Consider the following 24,827-nt stretch of genomic DNA (forward strand, 5'->3'; position numbering starts at 1 on the left):
TTGCTTCTCTCCCCTCAAGATGGAGGTCACTTACTAAATAATACCACCATTACTAATGGTTTTAATAAAGACTTCCTTTAGGGGTCTTTGCTTTTTAAGGAGAGGTCTTGGAAATAAATCCCAGTGGATATCCAGGGTGCACTATATAGTAGTGCAACAAAGATGAATAAAACCAATACACGGAGTGGAATGTTAGACTAATGCTTTCCTATAATCTACTTGGATGAGTCTTGGATAGATTTCCACTGGCAACCTGGAAAATGTGCACATGTTGCAAAATGATTTTATTAAAATAATAGATTTGTGGAAAAAATATGTCATTCATAAAACATTTCTACAAGGCCAGCTGAAAATAGTCTATCAATTTACTTGGTCTTTCAAGAAAGAAATTAGGAAAGGAAAGGGAAACTCTGCAGCTAAACAAAGGGGGATGCATTTACAGGAATGTAAATAGCAACATTCTTTCAAAACAAAGTCAAACTACCCCAAATACAACCAATAAGATGTCAAATTTTGGAGCAGGGATTCATTATCAATTGATTAATAAAACAGTATGCTGGCATATTCCTGATGCAAGACCAATAGCAGAGAAAATAGAAAGGGGAAATATTAGTGTAGGGAGAGGCTTGTACGATCATGTTATCGTTAGTATGTTGGATCAAATCATGTTATCACTAGTATGTAGTACTTGGAAAAGCTACTTTTTGGACTACAGGTCCCAAAATCTCCAAGCCGGGGATCTGAGGAGTTGTAATCCAAACAGAAACTTTTCCAAGCAGATCTGAGGATTATTGGAGTTTTACCCCCCCCCCCCCAAAAGCAAATTTTCCAAGCTTTGCACAAGTGCCATGTTTATAACACCTACTTGTTGAGACTCTTCTTAGAGGCTCTGCTCTGGGTTCTCCCATTTTGTTAAAGTACAGGTGTAATAATTGACAGAGTCAGCATGATGTAGTGGTGGACTTGGATTCTGGGAGGCCAGGGTTCAAATTCTTGCTCAGCCAAGGAAGCCTACTTGGTGACCTTGGGCAAGCCACGCTCTCTCAGCCTCAGAGGATGGCAATGGTTTGCCCTCACTGAACATATCTCGCTTAAAAAAAAGCAGGAGAGGGTTGTCTTAGGGCTACCATAAGACAGAAAGGTACAACAACAATAACTGGGGAAGAGCATCTTTTCAGTTTCTTCTCACTTTTAGAATGGTACTCTCCAGTCAACCAGAAAGGTTGTTTTTGATTTTCCAGATTTTTAATTAACTTTGTTAGTGAACTTTTCAGTAGCCTCTGATTTTTAAGGTTTTTTCACTTTGAAATGAAGCATTTCTACATGTGGACATTGTGTCCACCTCCCCACTCAACATAGTATATGACTAAAAATATTTTGTTTATTTAGTGTATGTATTTTCATTTGCACATTCATGTATATTCAAATTAGAACCATTTTATTTAACCAAATTTAAAATTTTACATATAAAAATATTTGGAAAGAGAAGGAGGAGGAGGGATCAGGGCCTCCAAGTCTCATGCCCCACTTGAACCACTCAGTTTGAGAATTGCTAGCTTATGTCAAATAAAAATTTTAAGTATTACATTGTCCACAAAACTCCTTGTTAGAAGGAGAAATAATAAAGCTACATTGAAACAAGAAGTGGTGGCACTGAAGTGATCATTCTTTCCTGCACATTCTCTCTCTCTCTCTCTCTCTCTCTGGGAGTTCAAATTGCCTGTTGACTTATGGAGATCCCATGAATTTCATAGGGTTTTCTTAGACAAGGAATACTCAGAAGTGATTTTGCCAATTCCTTCCTTTGTAATATAGTAACTGGTATTTGTTTGTGGCTTCTCATCGAAATACGCCATATGCGGGTGCACTATACGCGGCTTCAAGCATATGCTGAAGCTATGGGACAATTAAAGAAATGGCACACACCCATGGCATGCGTGCTGGTCCGTGCCATGAGCACGCGCCCATTGTTTGCAATGGGGCATGAACATAAACAGATTTCCCCTTACGCAGTAAGGGAAGAGCCTGCTGTACTAACCAGGGCTGACCCTGCTTACATTTTCAGACAGGATCTGGTGCCTTTAGAGCATAGATAGCCAAAATCTACTGCAATCTCTCACACCAAACTCTACTCTCTTCACACCAAACACGCATACACCAGTTCACTGACTATTCCTCCAGTCAACCAGAGCATAGCATCAGTGGTATATAAGCCCTAGATCAAGAGGCCAAGAAGCAGAAAGAAATTAAGCAGGACCTGTTATCTCACAGGCTTCATGCTGGGCACCCTCCAAGAGGAAGCTTTTGGGATGGCAACTGTGAAGAAGCTGGAATCCTATAAAACAGCATACTTATTTTTGAAGCCTTTTGGTGGGATTTCTTTTTTGTCAAAAAAAAATTGAATTTTTGTGCTGTTAGCTAGCACAACAATCCTTCTTCACTATTTTCCTAAGTCCATTATTTAGTAAATGTACACCCTCCATCCTTGTTTCTTTTCTCTCCACTACTTCTCTGTCTCTCTTTCTGTCTCTCTCTCTCTGGCAGTGAGGGATTGTTAAAACAACAAAATTTCTCTTCAAGCAAGGAGAGGGGCAAAACAGGGAAAACAGCAGGACTGCCCAGGTATTGATCTTGATGTGTACATGACTTTTTAAAAGCCCTCTCCAGACACATGCACTAACACAAAGCTAGCACTCTTAGTTCTTGCACTCTTCAGTGGGATATGAAAAAATGCCAGTGTGCTACCAATTACGTTTCCACCACAGTTAGTTTAACCTTTGAAACATGTCAGTTAGCAGACAGACCACCAGGTAAGGTCAGCACAACCTTGCCCATGCCAGCGTTCTCTCTGTTTGTTCAGAAAACAACTGTGTATTCAGCAACTGACGTTCCTGTGAATTCACAATGTTCCCAACTGATCACAGTCAACTACTATCCTTACTTCAAGGCACAGCAGAGAGTTAGCTTTAGAAGATGCATTTGTATTTCAGACCAATAACCCATACTGTATAAGTATACTGACGTTTTAAACTGAAAATCGGGTGAAAATTTACTTAAGTATCAGTTATTTCATCCACCCAAAACGGGGACTCAAGAAATTTCAGAACAATATTTTTTAAAGAAAAGGGGAATACACAAAAAGGTATCATATTCAAACACTATTCTACAAATAAGAATATTAAAACACAATCAAATCAAAAGTAATTTAACAATACATCAGCGAGTGCTATAACCATCCTTTACAAACCCTCTTTCTTGGTTGAAGGATCTGAGCTGAATTTCCTATAAGTCCCCACAACTCCAGCTTTCCAACAGATAACCCCATTAGCTCTTTGAAATGCTAGTGCAAATCCCTCAGCAACAGCAGACCTTCTGAGGAACCTGCATCACTCATAGAGTCCCCCATTCAACAGGCTCCTTTAACCTTCACTGAAATATTTTGTGAGGATAAGAGCACCTACTCTGGAAAGGGGAAGGAAATTCACTTCTATCAACCCGGCTGCAGACACTTAAATCTGGATCCAACCCTATTGCCTTAGCTTGTCTTAAGATCCCCTAGACAAAACATGGGAGGCACAGCTAGTTCTTATATATGAAAGTTCAAGGGTGCAAGAAATCAAGTATAGCAACAGTATGCAACCTTTTCCAACTTCTTTTGGGTATGCTTTGTATTAATGAAATGCATTAATGAAGAAATCTTGTATGTACACTTGTACAAATTATGATTTCAGAGGGGTATAAAATGTACCTGCTTCAGAACAAAGAAACACAGAGAACAAAAGGGTCAGAGAAAGATTCTAAATGGCTGGCAACAGCATTGTAAGATTCAACAGCAAAGTTATAGATGTTCTTTTTGTACATTTCTGAAGAGTGTACACAGAACACATGCTGTAAAATGTTCTCATTCAGTTGGGAAGTATGCATTTGAAAACCCAGACACAATATACTTGGAATGAAGAATGCAGAGAGCCCTGTAGGCACTTTAGAACTGGCAGGAGGTGAACAGGAGGTCAGCTGAACAGAACCATTCTTGTTTGTTTGTTTTCTGGGAATCTGCACTTTAGCAAAACTCAAATTTTGATGACAGACATATCGAAAATACTATTAGACATATGAGGGCTAGTACAGCAATACTTTTCCATTTTTTTTAAAAAATACCTCAATTGACCATCAAATATTTCTTTGTTTTATCACAGAACATGCTTCCTGGCTAACTTCAAGTCTGTTCACTTATTCATTTCACTTGTTACCTTCCTGAATCCCTTCATTTTAATTTACAGCATCAGCCTGAAGGCAGATTGTGAGGCAAATCCTGCCCGTGGTATTATTTTACGAAAAGGCCATTACACATTTTGGAGTTGCAATTGTACACATTCCAAAGAGGTTTGTTAACATTTGCTGCTTCTCAAGGATTTAAAGTCTGAACGTCTCTAGCGATGTCGGGAACAGCAAGTGCTCATTGGAATTACATTGCACCGCAGCAACTTTCAATAGTTCCTGGTTGTTCCCAAACAATATCATGGATGCAGAGTTAAGAAAGTTAACTTTTAGGAAGAATGAATCTAATCACTACTGAATAGTAGTAGGATGATGTTCTGGGAGCTAAAGTTACCAGTAGATTCAGTGGATTCAGGATATTATTAGATTAATTCGTCCTTAGCAACTTTCCAAGCTCCACATAGACATACTACAAAGAGTAAGAAGCATGTCTAGAAGGCAGCAAAGTAAATGGCAGTCAAGTCCTTTAAGTCTTTCCCTCAGTAAAGTCTGTCCTCTCACAGATCAGAAGGATAACCTCCTGGTCCATCAAAGTGGGGGCAATGCTGCAGTGTGGCATGTGAACAATTAATCCTTGGCACCCTTGACAAAGAGATTCCTTGAGAGAAGAGTATTCAGATTGCCTCTCAGGACAGGAGATTGTTTTGATCCATCATCCCCACTTCCTGTTCTCTTCTTGCCAGCTATCTACATCAGCAGAACTGCCTATCAGATGAGACAGCAGGAGAGGAAGGACTAAATGATGGATGGGGCATCAGTCCTCTCCCATCCCCATTTAAGTATACCAATCTATTGTCAGAAACTTACTTTACAGCAGTTAAACAAATATAATGGTTACCAGATCAACCATTGTGCTGCTAGAGCTAACCTAAAAGCACTAAGTGGGTGTTGGCTAATTACACTAAATCGAATCTTAAATCCAGTTGAATTTTCTTGGCAAGATAGTTTGAACCTTACACATATTGCAAGAGAATTAAATATTTATATTTAACCATTTTGATATCAGTGCAAATACATACAGTTTTACACTGATAGAAAGTGATCTTCACTTTTCATTTGGATAGCAAAACTTCATATTATACCAGATTTTTTAAAAATTTTTAAAAAAAGGTCCCTCCTTAATTTGGCAAAATGGTGGAGGAATGGTAGTGGTGGGAAATTATTGAAGGGGCAAGCCATGAGTTGGCTCATCTTGCATATGCATCGTGATTTGCTTTTATGATCATACACTCTTTGCTACTTTTCTTGTTAAACTATAATGGGGAATGTTGCTGTTGTTTGTCTTCAGATCATTTTCAACTGATAGTGACCCTAAGCCTGATAGCTGGCATTTTGTAGTAGTGCTGGAGTGCTGGAATAGGACACATTGGGAAACAAGGGTTCAAAATCCTATTTGGTCATGGAAAGCTGCTGGTTGACCTTGGGCAAGTCACACCATCTTAGTCCCAGAGGAAGGCAAGAGCAAACCCCCTCTGGAAAAAACTCTGCCACGAAACTGCCATGATAGATTTGGGAAAGACTTGAAGGATACAACAAAGTAAACCTATCACAAGGCTTTCTTGGCAAGATTTCTTCAGAAGAGCGGTTGCCTTTGCATTCCCTTGAGGCTGAGTGAGTGTAACTTGCCCAAGGTCCCCCAGGGGGTTTCCATGGCTGAGCAAGGATTTGAACCCTGGTCTCCAGAGTCATAGTCCAGTGCTCAAGTCACTGCACCACACTGGGCCTCAAATGGGAATGTGTTTCAGATAAATTTAAGATGACTAGCTGTGTTAGTGAGTAATGTGGTATCCTAATGTTTAACTGGCTTTTGATGGTATGTGTTATTCCCTCCCCCCAAGAACAGCAGTCTACCGAACTAGATGCTTCCTCAGTCAATTAAAATATTGCATACTGCAAGAGGGTTAAATATTCCACATTCCACAATTTTGCAGTCAAAGAAAGCACATTCCACAATAGGTCAATTATAACAACCTAATACTATGCACAGCTGAGACACACCGAAGATGGTTTGAATCAGCAGACAAAAGAATATTTAATACTTTCTACTGACCATCACATGAAAGGGAAGAGTACAAATGACATCTCCTCCCACTGTGTTCTCAAAAGCCCAGCTTTGCAGTCTCCTGACACACACTATAACTGAGTGTCTTCAGCAGGGAGAACACATGACAGGTAATACCCAAATAGATTGTAAGCTGTTCAGCAATACAAAACAAAACAAAACACATTCAGTTCCAGGTACTTATAGGAATGACAAGCAGAGCTTGCAAAATTTACTCTTTGGACTCTATTTCCCAGAATGCCCAGGAGGCATGGCCAGTGGCCCCATTGGCTAAGGGGTTATGGACACTGTAAACTTTTCCAGCACCTGATACTACTATAATGCAGTGTTCTGTTCCTTCCAGAACAGAACACTGTTCTGCCATCTCATCTGTGCTGAATTTAGTATTTGCATGAAAGCATTAGAAGAATTTGATCATCAATTTGGTATATGTGTCACCAACATATTGATGACATCTGACATATTCCTCCTCCCTTTCTGTCTAGTTCTAGAGTGAAGTTCTGATCCAGTGTCAGGGATCAGTAGCGGACTAGTTTGAAACTTAATCCAAACAAGAAAGAGAAGCACTAACCTTTCATGGGCAGGTCTCCATTCACGAAACCAATCAGGTTTGTAGTTTGGGAGCGCCCCTGCTTGTTTAAGTGGTATCTGCAGCTAAAAGTCTTTTGTAGTGACTTAGCCTGGAATGCAACGAATCATTTTCTAAAGAAAATGGTTCTGCTCCCTCTCATGAATGCCTTAATAACATTCACCTTATACTACTCCACATGTGGTTGCATTCATGTGTTTGGAAATGTCAACATTGACAGATTATTAACTAGAGCTTGTTACAGAGCCTATAGGCCTGGCATTTTCACTGGCCCACAAGTTTGTCTAGGCACATTTCAAAGTGCTTTTAAACTTTAAATAATGTGATGCCAGGATATCTCTGACACTTTCCACTCACCAGAAGCTCTGATTCATCTTCCCATACTAAGTATGTTACATAAGCCGAATGCTTGCCAAAGAAGTATTAGAGTAGATGATGCATGAAACACACCTGCATGCAAGATTCTTCTAGTTTTGTCTTTGGAAATATGAGAATTTCAGGGAGACACATGAAAGATGTTCAAGTACCGATTGTAATTTATTGTTATTTTTTGTGCTGTTATTCTGCTGGTTTTAATACTTTTTGTAAAAAAAACTTTATCTTGCTAATGAATTTCCTGCAGACTAGCCTTCCTTTAAAACTAGAAAAGGCAGATCAGCAAAATTTGTAGCTGACAAATGGAAAAGTGATGGCAAAATACTTTAAATAAAAGCTCTCATAATACTTTGATGCTCCAAAGTGTGGTACATTCCTGACATTGTGACTAAAGGGATGTGTGTGTCTGAATGCTCTAGCAATTTGCTTTCTATGATGTATATTCAGAAGTGGACTGTAATATTAATTAGAGTCACTCGTGTATGTATGGAAGTACAAACAGAAGAAAGGAGCTATTCTGTATTGTCTTTTACTTACTTACTTTCTTTATTACTGAATCAAACTATCAAAAATTAGAGATGACCAAAACCTTCACATATCTAACCGTTCAGTGAGTGGAGGAAAAGAACATGTTTCAGTGCTCACTGACCTGCTTCCAGACAAGGCTAGAGTCTTTTAGATATCTGTACCAGCACATCAGGGAACAGCAGCAAAAGGTTATGGCAGCCTAGATACTCTTTTGTTGAGACTGCCAAGGAAAGCAGCTCTATGCAGGATATGAGAACTCAGTGAACTTTTCAAGTTTATCTGTACCACTATAACCTTGACTATTTAATTTTGGACTTGCATCATAAAAATATTTATTTGCCCTGTCTGCTGTTGAATGTTCTGCATATTGGCCTTTTCCCAAGAATGAGAAAAAGCAAGCCAGAGAAACCTTGGAAAAGAAAGATTAAACAAGTTGCCTACCACTTCCTCTGAAAAGTCTCTACTGTCCCCTAAAAATTATTCAGGGTGTAATTAAAGCATACACCCCCAGGCAGAGCTAGGAGTCTTGCACATTTGCAGGGAGGCTTTAAGGGTTTTATTTTGCAGAGGAAGTCCAGTATGTTGGACAAAAACCATTCAAGAACCTGGACACACATACTCCCTCTATCATAGCTAGTGCACCTTGAATGGTGTCACTGCAATCTGCCCGCACACCTGCATCAGTCTTGTTCTCTTTAGGAATTATGGTTAACTTATACTGAATCCTTGGAAAAGCTAAGACAAAATAACTAGTTTTGTCAGATCACTAATCCATAATTATGGAAAGCAACATTTAAAATTAATTTGAGAAACACTGGCAAAAAACAATTCCATTAAATAATCAGAATGTTAACTGGTGCCATTTATTTTTTAATGATAGAGTCACTTCTACATCTGTGGAGAGAGAAAAGAAAGTATGGTGGAGCCATGCAGCCCAACTGATGTGTGTTTTTATATGGAAAAATATAGGAACCATTGTAGTGTATGTTATTTGAACTTATTAAAAGTCAAACTACTAAAATAAAAGCAGAAGGGGTACTTAGAGATATTCAAGTATCAGCATGCAGGACTTTAAAAATAACAGCCCTGGGATAGTTCCCCCATGGCAGGCCCAGAGTATAGGGCAAGGGAACTAACATTTTCCTCAGAGGCAAAGTCCAATGAAAATCCTTCTCTCCTCTCCCAATGCTATTTGCTTGGAAAGAAATAAATTTTGCTGTTCAAATTTTGCAGAAAGAAAAACTTTTTTATATAGAAGCTGTATGCTTTTCACATACAGCCTAAATATGTGAAGCTGTACTTCATAGGTTGCATAAGTTGTGAGGGTTGTGGCTTAACACAGGTTGAGCCTCCCTTAACCGAATTCCGAAATCTGAAATTCTAAAAAACAAACAAACAAACAAACAAAAACACAGATTTTTCATGGGGGCTAAAACAGTGACACTTTTGCTTTCTGATGGTTCAATACATAAAACTTTCTTTCATGGACAAAGTTATTAAAATATTATATAAAATTAGCTTCAAGCTATGTGTATAAGGTATATAGGAAAGATAAATGAATTTTGTGTTCCCATCTCCAAGATACTTCTTTATATACATATATGTAAATACAGGTATTCGAAAATCTGAAAAAATAGTAATGAGATACTGCTGGTATTAAAATTTATTCTAAAATAATACAATAAATCTTGCTTTTGTAGTGATGGAATAGACCATAAGGTTTGCATAAGCTTGCAAAGCAAGTATTAACAACTTAAAATCTTACATATGCATTATGCAGAGCTTTCCTGATATCGTTGAACACAGACTTAAACTTCAGGATGTCTGTTTTGTCTGCTGGTTCTTCATTACACAGCACATTCTAATGTTATTGTCACTTTTTAAAGGTAGCAAATCATATGATTTAGCACAACATACCAACCATACAATGCCCATCCTCTGAAATTTCTTTGTTGTCCATATAGAAGAATATGGGCAAATGTGAAGTCAGCATAGTGATAGAATCCATATAGTAGAAAGATATGTAAATTTCATGCATGACATACTCCAATTTAACCTGTTCCTACATATCAGCTGTGCACTAGAAGTTTGGATTAAAAACAAAACCCAGCTACAAAGCAGACATGCCTTTAAAGAAAGGTTTCATCTGAAGGATAAGAATATTTTTTTTAAATTGTTAAACTATGGGATGCGGTGGCACAAGTGGTTAAGACACTGACTCTGTTGACTGAAAGATCGGCAGTTCGATGCCAAGGTGCCTCATGATGGGGTGAGCTCCCATCACTAGTCCCAGTTTCTGCCAACCTAGCAGTTCAAAAGCATGCAAATGCAAGTAGATAAACAGGTACCACTTCGGTGGGAAGGTAAACAGCATTCTGTGCAACCATGCTAGCTGCAGTACATGGTTACAGAGTAGTCTCTGGCAATGCTGGCTCTTTGGCTTAGTAATGGAGAATAGAACCCTATGGTCAGACACGACTTGACAACCTTGTCAACAAGAAATACCTTTACCTTTACCTAAACTTATTACTATGAGCAATACTGATCCTCCAGCACTAAGCCCCTTTCAGTGCTGTATACATTTAATAAATCTTTTTAAATGGCTGTAAACTGCAAAAAAAAAAATAAATAAATAAAAAATAAAAGTAGAAATCAAGTGCTTGGACTTTATAGATTTAGAAACAGCTCCACATTCTATTCCAACAGAAATTTTCTTTGCATACAGAATCAAGGTTAATACAAGAAGTAGCAACCAAATGAACAAGTAAATACTCTCCTCCCAGAAATATAGTGCCTCACTCCCACCCTTCTCAAGCATCCTTCAAATGCGTAGTGGCTTGGCTTTGAAGATTGCTGTGGAAGTACACCGAGTTCTCTTCTCACTTGAAGAATAAGAGGGACTATCATATCTACCTCATTTGATTCAAGGCCACCAAGGTTATTCTGCACTACTAGTTACCCTGCAAGTGTGATTGTCTGTATCTTCCAAGTGAAGTACTATCAATCTTCCAGAATTCCAGAATGACCACAGCAATTCTTCAAAGGAAATAATAAACTTTATGTGTACAAGACATTAGTATCTCCAATATTAAAAGTGTGTTCAGTTTCCAAAATATTTCATTCAGAAGTGACGTTGTTGAAAAAATATCAGATAGCCTTTCACTATAAGATGGGCTTCAACTTAAGAATTAGTCTACTCAGGAGCTCTGCAGCTTGTGATTCACACTACTGTATACAATAATTTATTAACTTTTTGCCAACTACTGCTTCCTATTTATTGTTACACACCAGTAGTTCTTCTAGGAGTTGAAAGATCATTTCCTCATATTGTTTAGACAGACCAATATGAAAAAAATATATAAACAGTGGTCAGAACATCAACCATTCCATGAAATGTGGGTGGGGACAGTAAAAAAATGAACACCAAAAAGGAATATTGTATCCTATTAAAGGTGCAATTCCAGTCTCTCTTAATAGCGGATTTTCTTGAATTTGTTTCCTACCCTTTCAAAAAGGAAAAAACAACAACTTTTATTCACTTATCTGTTACAATTATATCTTGTTTATCATCTAAAGAATTCATGGTCCTATATGCTCACTATTTGTTGTTGCTGTTATTGTTGTTGTTTTAAAAAATGAAATACAAAGCCAAAATAGCATTGCCTTATTGCAAAAATTTCTAAGATGGTAACTGAAGATAGTTATGTGATGTGAGCAATTAAAAGTTCAAAAAATTGCCAGACTAAAGGGAAGGACGCTTACAGTACTTTGTTTTTGTATGTTACTGCTCTGGGTTTCTTCCCATACATTTTGGTGACATACCCAGAAGCATCCAGACTGGGAAGAGTCATTGTTCCCCTAGGAAGGATGAGGGTAGTTAATACATTTATCTTTCACATTTAAAGAGCAACTTTTGTGGGCTGAAATATGGAAATGTGCTTTCTGTATTGAGATTCAAAAATGGGATGGGGATAAGGACATTGTGCTTTATCAAGCTCAGCATGCCTTTGGAAAACATGGCTCTCTGTTATACAAGGGCCAGTGTGGAATACAAGCAACAGAATCTCACCTTAAATGCTACGAGAGAAAACAAAACTGGAAAAAGCTGACTGTAAAAATTTTTCAGATCTACTTTGTTGTCTCCTCTCCCCTCCTTTAATCAGAATCTTTGCCTCTACAATACAGTTGGCTCATTCAGGTTTCCAGTTCTTGCCAACGCCTGTATAAAGTCTGGGCTTGCCTCAAACCTATTAACTAGTACAATGTGGAAAGATAAGTAATTGGGTTACCCTTTTTTAAAAAAACTGCCTTGGGCTTCAATCTGATACCTTCCCACCTGCAGTATGCCAAATTGAAACAGCGGGACATACATTTGAGCATCTTTGCTCAAGAATGCCTTGCCAGGAGACTATGTGAACCATTTGAGCAGAAAGCATTTCCCACACAAAATTTGCAATTTGGCCTACTTTCCAATCTGACATGATTTTTTAGCTTGGAAAATGAGCTCAGATATCAACAGAATCAGCACTATCAGATGAATTATTTAAAATGTCTAATAAGGGGGTTGGATCCTTAGACCCATGAGCAGAGTTCTTGCCTGACCCCTTTTGCCAACTGGGAACCATTCTGTTTTCCCATGTTTGTCGACAGTAACCTCTTGCCCTGAGTACAGATTCCTCATCAGGGCTATCAGGTGTGTTGGCACTTTCATGTCTTTAAGGGTGTTTCATAATCTTTCGTGATCTATGCAGTCAAAGGCTTTCCTATAGTCTATGAAGCACATGCTAATATTCTTTTGGAATTATTTGGTGTGCTCCATAGCCACCATATGTTTGCAATATGGTCACTAGTGCCTCTTCCTTTCCTGAACCCTGCTTGAACCTCTGGGAGTCTGTATGGTTGGAGTCTGTGTTGAAGAATTTTGAGCATAGTTTTGCTTTCATGAGGGATTAGTGCTATGGTCCTTTAGTTGCTGCAGTCTTTTGTGTCTCATTTCATGTGGATGGGGATGTATATAGATCATTTCCAAACCACCATTTTGTTTTCCATATCTGTTGACATAAGTTGGTAAGCACTGATGTTGACTCTGTCAGTGTGGACTGAATAGCAGTAGCAAGTGCATTTCTATATCACTTATCAGTGCACTTCAGCACTCCCTAAGCGGTTTACAAAGTGTAAGCTAATTGCCTCCAACAAGCTGGGTACTAATTTCAGTGACCTCAGAAGGATGCAAGCCTGAGTCGAGCTTGAGCCCATGGCTGGCATTGAACTCAAACCTTATGGTTTGTGAGTGAGTGCCTGCAGTACAGGCATTTAACCACTGTGCCACCAGAGCTCATGAAGCATTTCGATTGGTACATCATCTGTTTCTGATGAGTTATTATTTCCCATTTCTCTAATTGCAGCTTCTACCTCACTTTTTAGAATGTTGGGTTCATCTTCATATGGCTATTTGATTGAAGCTATAAGCATACCTCAATTAATAAAGCCTCTGACAAATGAGCTCCTTTTTTACTTAGTCTTCTTATACCCACCCAAACCGATTTTCTTCTTTGTCCTCCATCTAGCTGGAGATTTTCAGAAGCACCAGAGCTGGAAGGATGATGAATGAGGGCTAGAGAAAGACAGACTTTTGGTACTGGGTTGCAGCAGCATGCCTACCATAAACAATGCAATAAAGCTGGAAAAGTAGAACTTTACTGTGGTCAACCATACTGTAGCAGTATGTGCCTCCCCACAATAGGCATGGTAAACAGCTGTTGCCTCACAAATCCCTTACTGGCAAAACATACAAAAAAGGGAAAGTAGATAAGCCTACTTCAATAGCTACCTGAACATGATTAAAAAAAAACACAGGTGAAAATAATAAGTGGTGACTGGTAAACAAACAAACAAACAAACAAAAAGATTACTAGATGCATTTTGAAAGAAACTTTCAAATAGTTAGCAGAAGGTTCAAATTTATTTTTTACCTATGCAAGGTTCACCTGACTTGGTTGTGGCATTCCACATAGGCATATTGTTAGTTTGGGGGGGGGGGGGGGGAGTTTTCTGAAACATATTGAACTGCTCTTCATTGTGGTATAAAACCATATAATTTTTCCAATAATAATAATAATATGCTTTATTTATATACCGCTCCTCCGAGATGATCAAAGCAGTTCACAGAATAATTTAAAAATTTCACATTTTAAAAAGCAACCATCATAACATATCCATCAATAATAATCAATTATAACTGACACCAAATTTTCTATTAAAGATATAATGTCCAGGAACTACTTCATTAACTGAGGCATGCCTATATGGGAGGTGTGAAGCAATAGAGAATCAGATAAAATTGTCTTCTTGTGGAGGATTCAGCTGGAGGGAAAACCCTTCTCTGATGGATGAAACTCATCTGCAAACAGAACTCTCCTAGATCCCAGCCAGTAATCGTATTCTCGAAAAGGCTATCCATAGAAATGCTTTTAGATGTTTAAATGTATATTATTTATATAACACTAATACTAATACTAATACCGTGCGCGCGCGTGCACGCACACACACACACACACAAGAATTCAGTCTGGTGATGATTCACATATGTCTGAACACTTCATTCTTTTTGGTTGCATGCTGTTCTCACCATCACAAACTTTTACAACAATTCTTATCTTCAAGGCGTACACTATGTTCAGTGCTGCTCAAGCGTATATGCCAAACAGTAAATTAGGAATGAATGCCAATATACCAAAATGAATGATGGTCACTTTCAGGCACATTCACTTCAGCAGTGGAAGCCAGCTCAGCTGTCTCTCTTATCTTTTCTCTCCTCTTATGCACTAGCTTAAATTGTTGATTGCTTACCTTTCAAGTTATGTCAGTTCACTTGGTTATTGCTTACAACAGCTACTACTCTTTAATAACACCACACATTTCCTAAGACATAAAAGACCATAGAACTATCTTAATTACTGAAAGCACCTCAATGCAAGAAAGTTCACGTTTCTACTCTGCAGGTTTGCACAAATAGGCAAAATGGCAATTCTTCCATTTACATGGAAGAGCATGATTTTCCATGTATTGATGATCTAAACTACAACTATGCATAGGGTTGATAGAAATAAATTATTTTATTTTTTATCATGTTTCTAAATTCAAATCAGTTTTTTTAAAAAAAATAAAGACATATTTTTTCTCAAAACAACTTAAAAAAAGAGCCCAGTGCAAAGATATCAACATGAATACTAAGTATCCAACTTCAAATTATATTCTATCAATATGGTAGCAGCAGTTTAGGGCGATAGGTTATAAACTCAATACTCCTTTTCTGCAAGTGGTGTTCAAGAATTGGGTGTTGTTGCTCAGTCGATTGAATTTAATACAATTTTATTAGGCAAGGATAATAAGAAGTGGTTTTACCAGTTCCTTCCACTTAAATATAGCCTACAGCACCTGGTAATCATTGGAAGTCTCCCATCCAATACTAACCAGAGATAACCAAGCTTAGCTTCCAAGATCAGATAAGATCTGGTGTCTTTAGGTATCTAAACCTTGCCTCTCACTAAATGTAAACACAAAGAAAGTAAATTAATTTGTGTAGGCAGAGTAAATCTGAATTTCAGTAGGTATAATTTGATAGGAAGAGGTGATCTGTGCACCAAGGGGGAATCTGGAGATCAATGTTAAGGATCCCATTTTTTTAATTTATTGAAAACTAATCTGGAAACAAATGCTATTTAAAATGACATATCTGAATATATATGGCCCATTACAAACGGGCAGGAAAGTACGTGCTCAGCATGTACTAGGGTTAGAAAGGGGCATCTCTTCCAGACACCCCTAACCCTAGTACGGACTAAGTCTGTACGAAATGGTGGCGGCCGTTCCACACGGCCGCCGCCATCTTGATGTAGCGGACGCACTGAGTCTGCACGTCGCGCCCCAGAAATGACGCCACGAGTGCACGCTTTGGCACTTGTGACATCTCTTCCGGGGTGCAGGAAGGAGCACGATTTTCAAGCTCCTTCTTTGCAGCGTCCGGGAACTGCGCTGTTTGGCTGCTGTGGTTCCCGGACTCTGCAACTGGCGGTGGCGGCAGACCACCACTTTTCGGCAGTCTGTAACCCACCTATGACAGTTATGTTAAACAATAATATACTTCTACTAAAAATAATAAATATAACCTTGTTGGTAATTTAAAACATGATTCAAATAATTAAAATTTACTTCAGATAAGTGATTTAAATAAATTACATTTAAATCAAATCAACCCTGTTCTCCATCACTTTTCACTGTTAGGTAGACTGAACATAAGACATTAATGTAGCCAAGATATAGCAGCCAGGTATTTAACACAATATTGGGGGGAAATTCTTTTTTCTTTTCTTTTTTTCTTTTTTCTTTTGGTTTCTAGCCCAGGGATGGACAACAGCATTGGGGTTGCATCCCTTCTTTATCATCATTTTGAGGGAGGAAATTGAAAGTAAAGGCTAGGGGTTCAAATGGGAATTGAGGGTTGGAAAGGGGCTCTTTATGTATATGCATTCATTGGGGGCTTTAGGTATAATTTTTCAGGCCATTTTCACCCCTCATCACCTACTGCTTTCTGCTTTTTTGTGGGTTCAGGCGGCTTTGTGCATTTGTATGCATTGGGAGGGCCTTGGGTGTGATATTAAAGGGTTATAAAAGTAGGATCTGGGACTGCACTATCCTCACCCCTTTCTTTAGCCAGTAGATCTCATGGTGTTATATACCACCCACCTACCACTGCAGCCCACCAGCTACACAGCACTGGGATTTACTTGCCAGTCTTCTGTGCAGCACTTCCCACTGACACAATGGCACAGATAATAAAGGAATGCAAAATTGTATACCAAGCCATACCAGCATAGAATCTTCAGAAAACCAACCAAATAATGCCCTAGGAAAGTCATAATGGCGGGATACACACCGCCATTTAGTACGTATAGGATACGTACTAGGGTTAGGAAGGGGCGGTGCTTCCGCACCCCCCTAACCCTAGTACGTATCCTATATGTACAAGATGGCGGCGCCCCTTCTACATGGGCGCCGCCATCTTTACGTACTGGACGCACAGCGTCCAGACGTGTCGCAGCGCCTATGACGTCGCGAGTCCGCGCCAGGCGCCTCGCGACGTCATAGAGGCGCCGCAGAAAGAAGCTCCGAAATGGAGCTTCTTTTTCGGTCCGCGCGGGAGTCGGGCCGTGTGAAGGCTCCGGCTCCCCCGCGGACCTACTGGCGGCGGCGGCAGAGCGCCGCAAAGCGGCGGTCTGTACCCCGCCAATGTTGCACATCTGGCTGCTTTCATTTGTTTCTTGTGAAGCAATGTGTCCAAGTGTGGCTACTGAAAAAGTGTGCTATGAATTGCCATCATAAGTGGCAGTTACAATGAATGACACACTGGTTTAGATGTACTTTCTCCATTCATTATATCCCCAGGATATAAATGGAAGCATTCGCACAAATGCAAGCATTCGCACATAAAAGCACTGCATTGCTAAAGCAGAAAGGATGACCTCAGCACCAAAAGATTCTGTTTTCCTTCTGTCCACATGATGGAAAGGAGTAGTAAACCAGGTTTACATAAGATATTTCTTAGGTTGCCTTTACATTGCACCATTACATTCAAATCAGCAACTGGAATTTCAGTATGGGAAGAGAGCAAAGGCCCAGGAGCTGGCATGAGCTCCTTTCTTTCCATGGATGCAGTGTAAGCTATGGTTTAAGATTCCATATGAAACCTGCCTATGTGTGGAGAGTTATTTGTATCTGAACTGGCCCATTGCCTCAATAAATAATGCATGCAGAATCAGTTCAAATGAATCTTCAAAAGAACACAAGGAGAAGAACAAGAGATGTGGAACCCTTATAACTCCCAGGCCTGAAAGATTTATACTTCTATTCCTTACCATACCATTTGAAAGCTAGGAATCCTTTTAAGTATGTAACAATTAAACAGGAAATAGCAAAGTCATAATCAGTAACCTTAGATCTTTTTGAAGTGCAAAAAAGCTGAGTGACAGCCTACTGAGTAAAAACAACATCACACCTTTACAGAGGAGTAAGTGACGGATGAGAGAAAAATAATTAAACAGTCGCTCTATTGTACAGTGAGAACTTAGAAACCAATTACACTTAAATAAACTGGGGGGAAGGATTCATTTTATATGTATTTCACTCACAGAAACCTGAGCATTGTAACAGTAACATCAAAGCAGCATCTTAAGGTTTCAACTCAAAACAACTGTCCAATTTTGGTCCATCAGAAACCAATATTTATGTTATTTTAAATAACATCAGTGTGTGTAATATAGGGATTCTACAGAGCAACATTTTTTAAAAATTAAAACAACCTGATTTGATGAAAAACATTATGAAAAATCAGAAATGACCAAGAAATTGTAAATATGAAGGCATGCTTGTTTTTTGCAATCTGCTTAATACGTAAAGTGCACGAGAAAAACATTTATATATAATGGATACAACTTCACAATATTAAAGAAATACAAAGATCTATACCACGCTTATTAAAAGAATAGCACATATAACAAATAAGATATTTTACGCCAATCACTGCAGATGGGAATGTGTTCATAGAAAGAAGAGGGTACTCAAGAGTAAAAACAAAAGATTATGCCAATGAAGTACAGCTTATAAATTGCTATTTTTTTTAGGAAAACATTTTAAAGAAATTTGTTATGTGATTTGAACCAACAAACCAAATTAATAATTTAATTCAGAATCCTTAATTTCACACAATGGTATTTCACTAACTCAATTATCACAATATGGTTATAGTTTCACACAGAGGATGGGACAATAGGAAATGGTTATTATTGCAACATCTATTATGCCTTTCTCCATCAAAAGGGCTTAGATAGTTAAGCACAGTTATGTTCTTATTATGGAATAAAGAAAAAATGTTTCAGATAAAAGAAATGGAGATAATCAAACATGAAATAGGCTGTAATGGGTTGAATATATATATATATTGCCATATGCAGCACAGAAAATAAGTATGATGTAAGGAAATTGCACTTCTGTAATGTTTATCCCTGCTTCATCAAACATACATACTCACAGCCTAAAGAAATTATATCAACTTCAAAATCAACTCCATGTTTATCTTTGATTCTTTTACCCATTTCTTCGAGTGCAAAAGGGTAGGAAATCAATGAGGAAACATCACTCAAATTTAGTCATTTATTGTGCAGCGAAAGGGTAAGTGCCCCATAAACGGCAGTGATCCGTTTCCAATTAGCGTCACACAACAGTAGGCAACATCACCTGCATTAACAATTTTTACAGCCTCCATACATTTAAAAAAAAGGAAAGTTGAGGAAATTGCTTATTCCTTTTACTGCTATAAAAGGTCTTAGAACAAGACTTCAACAAAATGCTTTCATTATTTGGTATGGTGATGAAGAAAACGACATATTTCCCACTCTTCCATTTTAAAAACTTGGAATATGCAACATACACTGTTTTAAAAACTAAAAGTAACTTTATGACCTTTTTTAACTAAAGGAATAGAAAACATACAGAAAAATTCAAAGAATAAGCAAAATAAGGACAAAACTCCAGAACACGTATACCCCCACCATATCACATAAATTCTATGCATTTCATGAAAGTCCACAATTTCCCCCTTCTTATGTTTCTTGCCTCCCTTCTGAGATAGACAAAACAATGGCTTCAGACCCAGCAATCTAATGGACAACAAAAAAGCACAATATATCTCTGTCAGAGCAGAGTCTATGTGCTTTATTTTTAGGCTAACATTTAACTGCATTAGAGAGAAGCATACCTATAGCCATTTTCTGGCTACCTACTCATATTCCATTTAAATCATCTGAGAGAAAGATTCATAGTTGAAAGTAATCCCATAGGCAAAACTACCTTAAAAACAGGGCTCCTATTGGATTAATACAGCAGAACATGGCAGTAGATGAGAATGTAATGGGTCTGTACAGTAATCACTAAAAGTCAACATGGGTTTCTCTAAAACATGCCAGACTAATCTCTCTCTTTCTAAGGGGTAGATGAAGAGAATGCTGTGGATGTAGTATATCTTGATTACAGTAAAGACTTCAACAAGGGCTAGACAATGCTACTGTTAGGTGGATTTGTAACGGGTTGACTGGCCAAACTGAAAAAGTGCTTACCAATGGCTCCTCTTCATCCTGGAGGGAAGTGACTAGCAGAATGCCACAGGGTTCTGTTCTGAGCCCAGTGCTGTTCAGCATCTTTATCAATGCACTAGATAATGGCATGCTTATCAGATTTGCAGATGACACCAACTGAGGAGAGGTAGCTAACACCACAGAGGAGAAGATCAGAATTCAAAATTACCTTAACAAATTGGAGAATTGGGCCCAAATTAAGAAAATTAATTTCAACAGGGAGAAATGTAAGGAACTACACTTTGACAGAAAAAATGAAATGCACGAATGCGTGACCTGGCCTGACAACAGTACATGTGATCTTCTAGCAGACTAGAACTTGAACATAAGCCAACAGTGTGATGCAGTAGCTTAAAAGGCCAATGCAATTCTAGCCTGCATCAATAAGGAGGATAGTGTCTAGACTCTCTGTCATAACTATTAAAAGATGGCAGTTGCTTATGAAATGTTTTGTCATACCTTCTGCTATATCTACAAAAAGAAGCCTCATAGGCAAATCCTCTTCTTCTTCAAGGAACAGATGAGATGTAGCAACATGAGAATTACTAAAGGAACTCTTTTATTTTCTTTATTCAGTAGCTAAAGTCAACTGGAAAAGTTACTTTTTTGAATACAGCTCCTAGAATCCCCATGGGCCATGCTAGCTAAGGTGTTCTAGAATTTGTTGTCCAAAAAGTAACCTTTCCATACACTTACAAAATTGTCTTGGTAGCTGCATGGAAAGCTTTACTGTGACTGTCACTGACTGTTATTCTGCCTTTGGTATGAACACAGCCTCCTCGTATGTATGATGCAACTTCCCTCTTTGAATATTTTGACAAAATCTCCTGAGGAATTAAAAAACAAACAAACAGGGCAGAACACTTTGTGATCAGAAGTTCAAACAACAAAGAAAAGTCACTTGGTTTGGCATCAGGAGGCTTTCCCTGATAAAACCAAAGGAGACCCTTCAGTATTTTTCACGGGCAGCTATGATAAACACATGAGGTCTCACTGCTACCTTCTCTGAATGTCTCTGTGTAAAAAGGTTCAGAGATGAAAATGTTTCATAGAACAAGAACAGCACTAGCAGATGAAAGATAGCCACTAGAAACAACTTGCAACAGCTTATTTCTACACCCAGAAGCACAGATCTTCCTTTGTTTTCTTTCCTTTCTTGAACATGAGAAATACAACAGCATAGTATACTTATGTTTTTGAAAAGAAAAAGTTCAGGAAGGTGTCAGCGACTCAGTTCAGTCATGTGCCAACAGTATGAAGTATTCGGTCTGAAAGAAAGATTGGTCAAAGATTTTTAAATAAAAAGAATAAATTCTGATTTACAGAATAGTGAAACCTTGTATAGAATTAATCAGCAAGTAGAGAATAGGGTTAGCAGACCAGCTTATCTAAATCAGACTAGTCTGCTAGAGGGTGATGCTTTTAATAAAATACAGCAACCATGACACATTCTGAATAAGATTATTTCCATTACAAGCCACATGTTCTTAGTAATGACCAAAAACACAGCATTTTGTGACAACAATATAAGTATGGAAGTGGAAATTCAGCCATTATTAACAGAGATGCCAGATTGGATCCAGGACAGGGCTCTTGGTTTTGTTTTGTTTTTTAATATTTTATTCATAACATATATAACACACAAATAAAGCATAGCTAATGGTCTTATTTACATACTAGTCATTTCTAGTAATTTGTTATGTTTGTGAGAAAGAAAACATTCATAATGGTTGAGAACCTATTTCTTCCTTTTAACTCTTAACCATTTACAAGGTTCTTGTAACTTTAATCCTCAATAGATCTTTGAAGAGGAGAAGCTACCACAGAGTAGTGCTTCTCAAGCTATCTGACATGGAGGACTCACAATTATTGTTTTCCTATGTGCCAGGGACTGACACTAAATTTGTGCTAGCCTATTGGAAACAATTATTTCTTTCTTTGCTGGAACCTTGCCAGGGCCCAGCAGCAGTAAATGGTTCAGGCACTAGCACCACTTTCAGCAGCACTACAAAAAGCTTAACCAAGCAGCAAAGGTCTCTGTCCTTCCTCACCTTCCAAACCCTAACTTTCAGCCTTAGTTGTTCCCTCCCCAACTTGATAATGCCTCACCTGTGGTGGTGGGCAGGAAGGATACAGAGAATCACTTAGTTTAGGTTCCAAATCTGTCCAGGAAATGGTTGGCAAGTGTGCCTTACAGTTCCTAGACATCACATAATCTTCCAGAATGAGCAAAAATGATAAGCAGGTGAAAGCTAAAATCAGGTAACTGTTGCTCAGTCCAGAAGGCAAGCTATCTATACTTTGAATAAATGGGAAAGGACCCTATTAAAAGCTACTGGTATTACAGTGAGAGTATACAAAGAAGAATGTGGTGGCTTAGTGGTTAAAACACCAAGAGACTGTGCAAATAGCCCTGAAGGGGCGGCCTCCAGCCGCCCCTTTTTCAGCCAGATCTGGCCTTTCCAGGGCACAAAAAAGAGTCGCAAAAAGCAGCTCCTTTTTGCACCCTGGAAAGGGTGCAATAACTGCAGCTATACAGCACTCCTTCAGTGCTGAGTCATGTGGACACAGCGCCGGAGGAGCACCATGATGCCACATGCCATGTGGTGTGGTTTGTGGCATCACAGTGCCCTAGGGGTGGAGCCAGGGTGTGCATCATGTAGACACTACACCCTGACTCTGCCCCCAGGCCGGCCCAAAGTGCCAGTCTGCACAGGGCCCAATTCTGCAATGAGAAGGTGGCAAGATTGGCAGTTCCAGGCCTGACTGCTGCATGAGGCGGTGAGCTCCTGTCACTAGTCCCAGCTTCTGCCAATCTAGCAATTTGAAAGCATGCAAATGCAAGTAGATAAATAGGTATCACTTCAGTGGGAAGGTAACAGCATTCAGTGCAGTCATGCTGGCCACCACTGGAGTTGTCTTCTGATTAGGAACAGAGATGAGCACAACCCCTTCAGTTGGTTATGACTAGACAGTCATGTCAAGGGACTACCTTTACCTTTACCTTTATACAAAGAGCATGGAGGCAGTCAGACTGTGAAGGGGTGGGGATGTCCAAACTGCGCTTAAGCAACAGCCCAGTAGTAACAGATTGTTGTATCACCAGGAAGCCACTTGCATATGAGATTTCCTTACACAAGCACACAGAAAGTACAAACCCTAGCTCAATCAGCAGTTGCATTAGCATAGAGCACCTACAGGATTCTGGCCTTTAAGTGGTCTTGTCTGCAAAAGCTCATGCCACAATAGATTTATGAATCTTTAAAGTATACCAGACTCATCACTGCTCCTTTGGACCTACATGGTATCATTTATGAAAGAAAAACAAGAAGGAAGAACTTGCTCATGATCCCTAATCATTCAGTGAAAACTATACCTTTCAATATAAATGCACAAAGGAACAAAGTTTCATGTAGAACATGTTGAGTTTGAACCAGTCCACTCTGGGTACAGCATGCATACATGGAAAAATCCCCAAAGAGCACCACAAATCCCCATTGTCTTTCTCTCTTCTGTTGATGAATGCAGTAATTGTCATTAAACATGTTGAGCGAAATTTGCATTCTTCCTTCAGTTGACAAAACAAAGAGTGAGAGCCAAATGAAGATATGGGGTGCAAAGATCAATAGGAATGGGTATGTGTTTCAGAATGTAATAAAAGGGAAAAGATCTTATTCAAAAACAAATGCTATGAATAATGAATAGGGTCATTTGCTACATTTTTCTTTACTCCTGTTTGTACCCATTAGGGGCAGTGAAACTTACTTTTTTTCATCAAAGGTGGAGCTGATCCTGATTGCTTCTCCTTATGGCCACCATTTTATTTTACCTGAAAGCCCCAGAAGTTGAAAATAATTTGTGCAATAATACCTACATAAGCTGCATGTCCACCTTAATGCAGGGCTTCTAAACTCAGGGTACCCATACCACGGGAAGTGGAATTTCAGAGTGTGCAACAAAGAGAGCTTATGCTGAAAGCCATGCAATGGAAATAGAATGGCAGTGCATGCCTGTGGCGCATGCGCTTCTCTGCATGCATGAGCCCCATTATTTGCAATGGAGCTCGAGCATACACACTATTTACTTTATGCGGGGGGGGGGGGATCTCCAAGTAAAGCAAGGGCGTCCTGTACACACTTAGATATTCTCACATATGTATTTTTAATACAATGAGGCATAGATCTGGTACACAGAAAAACCTTCCAGTTTTCTGATTCCCCAATGGAACTTAAGTAAACTGATGGACTTCCTTATGGATGAATGTTTCAAGCTTGAAAAAGATGTTATTATAGATATGGGGCTTGAATATAGGCGAGTCTCCATTTTCACAGGGTGGTGGTGGTCCAGAACTAGGGTTGCCATAAGCCAGGACCTCCAAACCGGGACAAATGTAGGACAAATGTAGGACAACATTTTCAAATGTAGGTCACGTTTTTATAAAAATGGAGGACACGCGAAAAAAATTGATGATTTTTAAAAAATGTTAATCTAAATGCATGTTTCTAAGGCATGATCAAAATGGAGGACATTTTGGCATTATTCTTAGACAGATGGCAGACATGGACTTCCCTTTCTGGCCCAATTCAGAAAGGATGTTAAAACCTTTCTGTTTAAGATCGCATTCCCCCAATCACAGTCCTAGCAGGCCTCCTTGTACTCCTTGTACTCTGCAAGAGGATTGGCTAACAGGGGCTTTTGTTTTGTCTTGTTTTTATATTGATTGTGAAGATGTTACTGTTTTTAAATTGTTATTTGCTTGCTTTATGTTGTATACCGCCCTTCCTGAGATCAGGGCGGTTTACAACAT

At 38.8% G+C, this 24,827-nt stretch overlaps 1 protein-coding gene across 1 annotated transcript in view; it reads right to left on the reverse strand.

Annotated features, from left to right (window-relative positions):
- LOC121917279 (GREB1-like protein) overlaps positions 1 to 6,930 on the reverse strand; it is a 148,398-nt gene extending 141,468 nt beyond the window's left edge. The window contains exon 1 of the mRNA XM_042443070.1: positions 6,912 to 6,930. The gene's annotated coding sequence lies outside the window, so the exon portion shown is untranslated. The remainder of the gene's footprint in view (positions 1 to 6,911) is intronic.
- Between the last annotated feature and the right edge of the window lie 17,897 nt (positions 6,931 to 24,827).

Source organism: Sceloporus undulatus, unplaced genomic scaffold (genome assembly GCF_019175285.1).
Source record: "Sceloporus undulatus isolate JIND9_A2432 ecotype Alabama unplaced genomic scaffold, SceUnd_v1.1 scaffold_14, whole genome shotgun sequence".
Taxonomy (NCBI): Eukaryota; Metazoa; Chordata; class Lepidosauria; order Squamata; family Phrynosomatidae; genus Sceloporus; species Sceloporus undulatus.